Raw genomic sequence first — 5,591 nt, forward strand, 5'->3', positions numbered from 1 at the left:
TTTAAAAAATTTTTTAAATAATTTTTAAATGTTAAACATCATAGTCTTTTTTGTTTATTTTTCGTTTTAATTTTTAAAGTATTTTTCCATTGCTACATGATTCATGTACTTTCCCTTACCTTCCGTCCTCCCAGAGCTGACAAGCAATTCCATGGTGTTATAAATGCATACTTATTTCCAAATTAATCATTCTTGTAATAGCCTTTTAAAAACAAATATTCCACATCCAATTCCCATATAAACAAGTGAAAATTCAAAGGTTTCCTTCTGCATTTTTGTTTTCACAGTCCTTTCTCTAGATGTGGATAGCATTCCTTTCCATCAGTCCTTTGGGGTTGGCCTGGATCATTGCATTGCTTTAAGTAGCAAAGTTGATTACCTATGATCATCACTATATTTCAGTCTCTGTCATAATCGTTTGTAAAAAAAAAATTGAAGGGAAATAGAAGGGGAAATTTCCTTTTCTTTGCTGTACATATTATTTTCACACACACACACACACACACACACACACACACACACACTCACACACCAAATTCACCATGCAGTAGGACATAAAAATCTCACAGCACAATGAAGTAAAACAAAATTATTAGATGCAACCTTTTCAAGAACATAATATAATGAATATTAAATTTTAAAAAGGTTAATGGAAGCACAGATTAAAATTAATTGAAATGTTTGCATGAACAACACATATACTAAACAAATAGAAAAATAAAGAGATTAGCATAGCACCTGTGCAAGAATGGCATGCAAATTCCCGAAGAATTTAATTTTTTATTAAGATTTAAGCACACTCAAAATGTTTGTTTTCTTTCACAATATAACTAATATGGACATATATTTGGCATGATTATATATGAATAACCTGAATCAAATTCCTTGCCTTTTAAATGGAATAGAGGAGAGAGGGAAAGATTTTAGAAATTTAAATTTTCAAAAAAAGATGTAAAAATGATTTTTCCTGTAATTAGAAAAAATAGAAATAATTGGAAACTAATTTCAGGAACAAATAAGAGAAACAATAATGCCACTAAAGAAAATGACAACAATGGGACAATGTTCCAAAATTTGTGCAATGTCAGAAAGTTATATTTAAGCAATGATTTAGATTTCTACACATGTATATCAATAAAATAAAGTGCAAATTAATGAATTAGAAATTCAACTTAAAAAATAAGAACAAATTAAAATAACTCAATTAAAAACCAAAAGAGAAGTTCTGAAAATCAAAGGAAAGATCACTAAAATTGAAGGTTAAAAAACAAAAATTGAAATAACAAATGAATTTTAAAGCAGGATTTATGAAGAATTTTTTTAAAAGTATAGGATAGGGAAGTGGCTCAGTGGATTGAGAGCCATGGTAAGAGATAGGAAGTTCTGGGTTGAAATCCAACTTCAGACACTTCCTAATTATGTGAATCTGGGCAAGTCTCTAAACCCCTATTTCCTCACTCTTATTATTCTTTTGTCTTGGAACTAATACACAATACTGATTCTACAATGAAAGGTAAGGATTATTTTGATTTTAAATAATAATAAAGTAAAAAAACCCAGTAAAACAGATAAACCATTTCCCTAATTGGATTTTTTTTCCAAAAAGAAGAAAAGAAGATAAACATTTATTAAGTACTTGCCACATGCCAGGAACTGTGCTAAGAGGATTACAAATGTTTTCTCATTTGATGTCACAACAGTCCTTCAATGACAAGTTTTATTATCTCTATCTTGCAATTGGGGAAACTGAGATAAACAGAAGTTAAGCAACTTTCCGATGATTACACAGCTAGTGTTTTATAACACATTTGAAATTGAAGAACATACTTCTAGTCATATATCTCATGCTTAGGACTCAAGATTACTTTCAGATATAAAGTGAGGCAAAATCTCTGCTTCTACCAGTAAATGAGTCAATTATGAATCGAGAACTGACCCTATTTTTTAAAATTAATTAATTTATTTAGAATATTTTCCATGATTCATGTTCTTATCCTTCCCTCATTTCTTTCCCCTTCCCATAGCAAATTTTACTATTTTACATATATAATTGATCAAAACTATTTTTATATTATTAATATTTTCAATAGAGTGATCATTTAGACTCTATATCCCCAAGCATATCCCCATAGAACTACTTAATCAAGCAAATGTTTTTCTTCTGTGTTTCTGCTACCAGCGTTCTTTATCTGGATGTAGATAGCATTCTTTATCATAGGTTGCTCAGAATTGTCCTAGATAATAAAACTGCTGCTAGTAGAGAAGTCCATTACATTGGACTGTGGGAAATTTTATCCATCTCTTTGTACAATGTTCCCTTGGTTCTGTTCCTTTCACTCTGCATCAATTCAAGGAGGTCATTCCAGTTTACATGGAATTCCTTCAGTTCATTATTTGTTTGAGCACAATAGGATTTGATCACCATCAGATACCAAAATTTGTTCAGCTATTCCCAAATCAAAGGGCATCCCCTCATTTTCCAATTTTTTGTCACCACAAAAAGCAAAGCTATAAATATTTTTGTACCGGCATTTTTCCTTATTATCTCTTTTGTATACAACCCCAGCAGTGGTATGACTGTATCAAAGGGCAGGAAGTATTTTAAATCCCTTTAGACATAATTCTGAATTGACTTCCAGAATGGTTGGATCAATTCACAACTCCACTAACAGTGAATTAATGTTTCAATTTTGCCACATCCTCTCCAATGTGCATTGCTTTCCTTGGTTGTCATATTGGCCTATCTGTTATGTGGGAGGTGGTACTTAAAAGCTGTTTTGATTTGCATTTCTCTAATTATAAGAGATTTAAAACACTTTTTCAAGTGCTTATTGATACTTTTGATTTCTTTTTATGAAAATTGCTTATTCATATCCCTTGCCCATTTATCAATTGGGGAATGGCTTGATTTTTTGTACAATTTATTTAGCTCCTTACAAGTATGAAAAATTAGACCTTAATCAAAAGTTTTTGTTATGAAGACTTTTCCTGCAATTTGTTGCTTGCCTTCTAAATTTGGTTGCATTGGTTTAGTTTGTACAAAACCTTTTTAATTTAATGTGATCACAATTATTCATTTTACATTTTGTAATATTCTCTATCTCTTGCTTGGTCTTAAATTCTTTCCTTTCCCATACATATTACAGTTATACTCTATGTTCACCTAATTTACTTATAATTTCCTTCTTTATATTTAAGTCATTTACCCATTCTGAATTTATCTTGGTGTAGGGTATGAGATGTTGATCTAAATCTAATCTCTCCCAAAGTATTTTCCAATTTTCCCAGCAGTTTTTGACATCACATATTGGATTTTTGTCCCTAAAGCTGAGATTTTGGGGTTTATTGTACACTATCTTGCTGAAGACACATACCCCAAATCTATTTCATTGGTCCATCCATCTATCTCTTAGTCAGAATCATATTGTTTTGATAACCACTGCTTGATAGTACAGTTTGAGTTCTGATACTACAAGGGCACCTTCCTTTTTCATTATTTCCCTTGATATTCTTTGTTTTTTCCTTCCAAATGAAATTTGTTATAACATTTTTTTTTCTAATTCAGTAAAAAAAAGTTTCCTGCTAGTTTGTTAGGTATGGCATTTAATAAATAAATCAATTTGGGTAGGATTTTTATTTTTGTTATATTAGCTCATCCTACTCATTAACATTAACATTTCACCAATTATTTAGATCTAGTTGTAATTGCATGGAAAGTGATTTGTAGTGGTATTCATATAACTCCTGTCTTTGTCCTGGCAGATAGATGCCTAAGTATTTCATAATGTCTAGGGTGACTTAAAATGAATTTCCCTTTCTAATTCCTGTTGCTTAGATGTGTGGAAAATATTTAGAAATGCTGATGATTTTGGTGGGTTTATTTTGTATCCTGCATCTTTGCTAAAGTTGTTGATTATTTCTACTAGCTTTCTAGTTAATTCTTTAAGTAGACCATTATATCATCTGCAAAGAGTGATAACTTGGTCTCCTCATTGCCTATTTTAATACCTTTAATTTCTTTTTCTTTTCTAATTGCTACTGCTAGTGTTTCTGGTACAATGTTAAATAATAGAGGTGATAATGGTCATCCTTGTTTCACTCCTGATCTTATTGGGAAAGCTTCTAGTTTATCCTCATTGCAGATGATATTTACTGATGGTTTTCGAAATATACTGTTTATTATTTTTAGGAAAGGCTCTTCTATTCTTATGCTTTTTAGTATTTCTGATTGGAATAAGTGTTGTATTTTGTCAAAGGCTTTTTTTGTATCTAGTGAGATAATCATGTGGTTTTTGTTGGAATGCTTGTTAATATGGTCAATTATGTGGATGGTTTTCCTAATATTGAACCATCCTTGCATTCCTGGTATACATTCCACCTGGTCATAATGAATAGCACTCGTGATCACTTGCTGAAGTCTTTTTGCTAGTATTCTTTTTAAGATTTTTGTATCTATGTTCATTAAGGAGATTGGTCTGTAATTTACTTTCTCTGTTTTAGACCTATCTGGCTTTGGAATCAGTACCATATTTGTGTCATAAAAGGGATTTGGTAGAACTCCTTCTTTACTTATCCTGTCAAATACTTTGTATAATATTGGGATTAGGTGTTCTTTGAATGTTTGATAGAATTTGTTTGTGAATTCATCTGGTCCTGGGGATTTTTTCCTAGAGAGTTCTTGGATGGCTTGTTCAAATTCCTTTTCTGACATGGGGTTATTTAGGTATTCTATTTCATCTAGAGTTTTATAAATAGTCATCAATATCACCTAGATTGCCATATTTATTGCCATATAATGGGACATAATAGTTTTTAATAATTGCCTTAATTTCCTCTTCATTACAGGTGAGGCCATCCTTTTCATCTTGGATACTGTTTATTTGATTTTCTTTGTTCCTTTTTAAAATTAGTTTGAAAAGTACTTTGTCTATTTTCTCTGCTTTGTAAAAGTACCAGCTTATAGACTTATTTATTAAATCAATAGTTATTTAACTTTCAATTTTAGTAATTTATCTTTTAATTTTTAGGATCTCTAATTTAGTTTTCATCTGAGGATTTTTAATTTGTTCACTTACTAGGTTTTTTTTTAAATTACATGCCCAATTCATTGACCTCTGCCCTCCCTGATGTGTTAATATATTAAATAAAGGATATAAATTTCCCCCTGCTTTGGCCACATCCATAGATTCTGAAAGGATGTCTCATCATTGTCATTTTCTTCAATGAAATTATGAATTGTTTCTGTAATTTGTTCTTTAACTAACCAATTTTGGAGAATAGTATTGTTTAGTTTCCAATTAACTTTTGATTTGCCTCTCCATGTAGCCTTACTAATTATTATTTTCATTTCATTGTGATCTGTAAATATTGGATTTATAATTTCTGTTCTTTTGCACTTATTTCCAATGTTATATGACCTATTATATGGTCAATCTTTGTGAATGTACTTTTTGAATGTGCTGCTGAAAAGAAAGTGTATTTCTTTTTGTCCTTATTTATTTTTCTCCACATATCTACAAATTATAATTTTTCTATAATTTCATTCACTTCTCTTACCTGATTCTTATTTATTTTTTGGTTCAGTTTATCTA

At 30.4% G+C, this 5,591-nt stretch overlaps 1 non-coding gene across 1 annotated transcript; it reads left to right on the plus strand.

Annotated features, from left to right (window-relative positions):
• Positions 1-677: 677 nt before the first annotated feature.
• LOC130456696 (U6 spliceosomal RNA) lies at positions 678-783 on the plus strand. Its single transcript, XR_008915745.1, has one exon. It is a non-coding gene; the product is annotated as a U6 spliceosomal RNA (small nuclear RNA).
• The last annotated feature ends 4,808 nt before the right edge of the window (positions 784-5,591 follow it).

The sequence above is a fragment of the Monodelphis domestica genome, chromosome 1 (assembly GCF_027887165.1).
Source record: "Monodelphis domestica isolate mMonDom1 chromosome 1, mMonDom1.pri, whole genome shotgun sequence".
Classification (NCBI taxonomy): Eukaryota; Metazoa; Chordata; class Mammalia; order Didelphimorphia; family Didelphidae; genus Monodelphis; species Monodelphis domestica.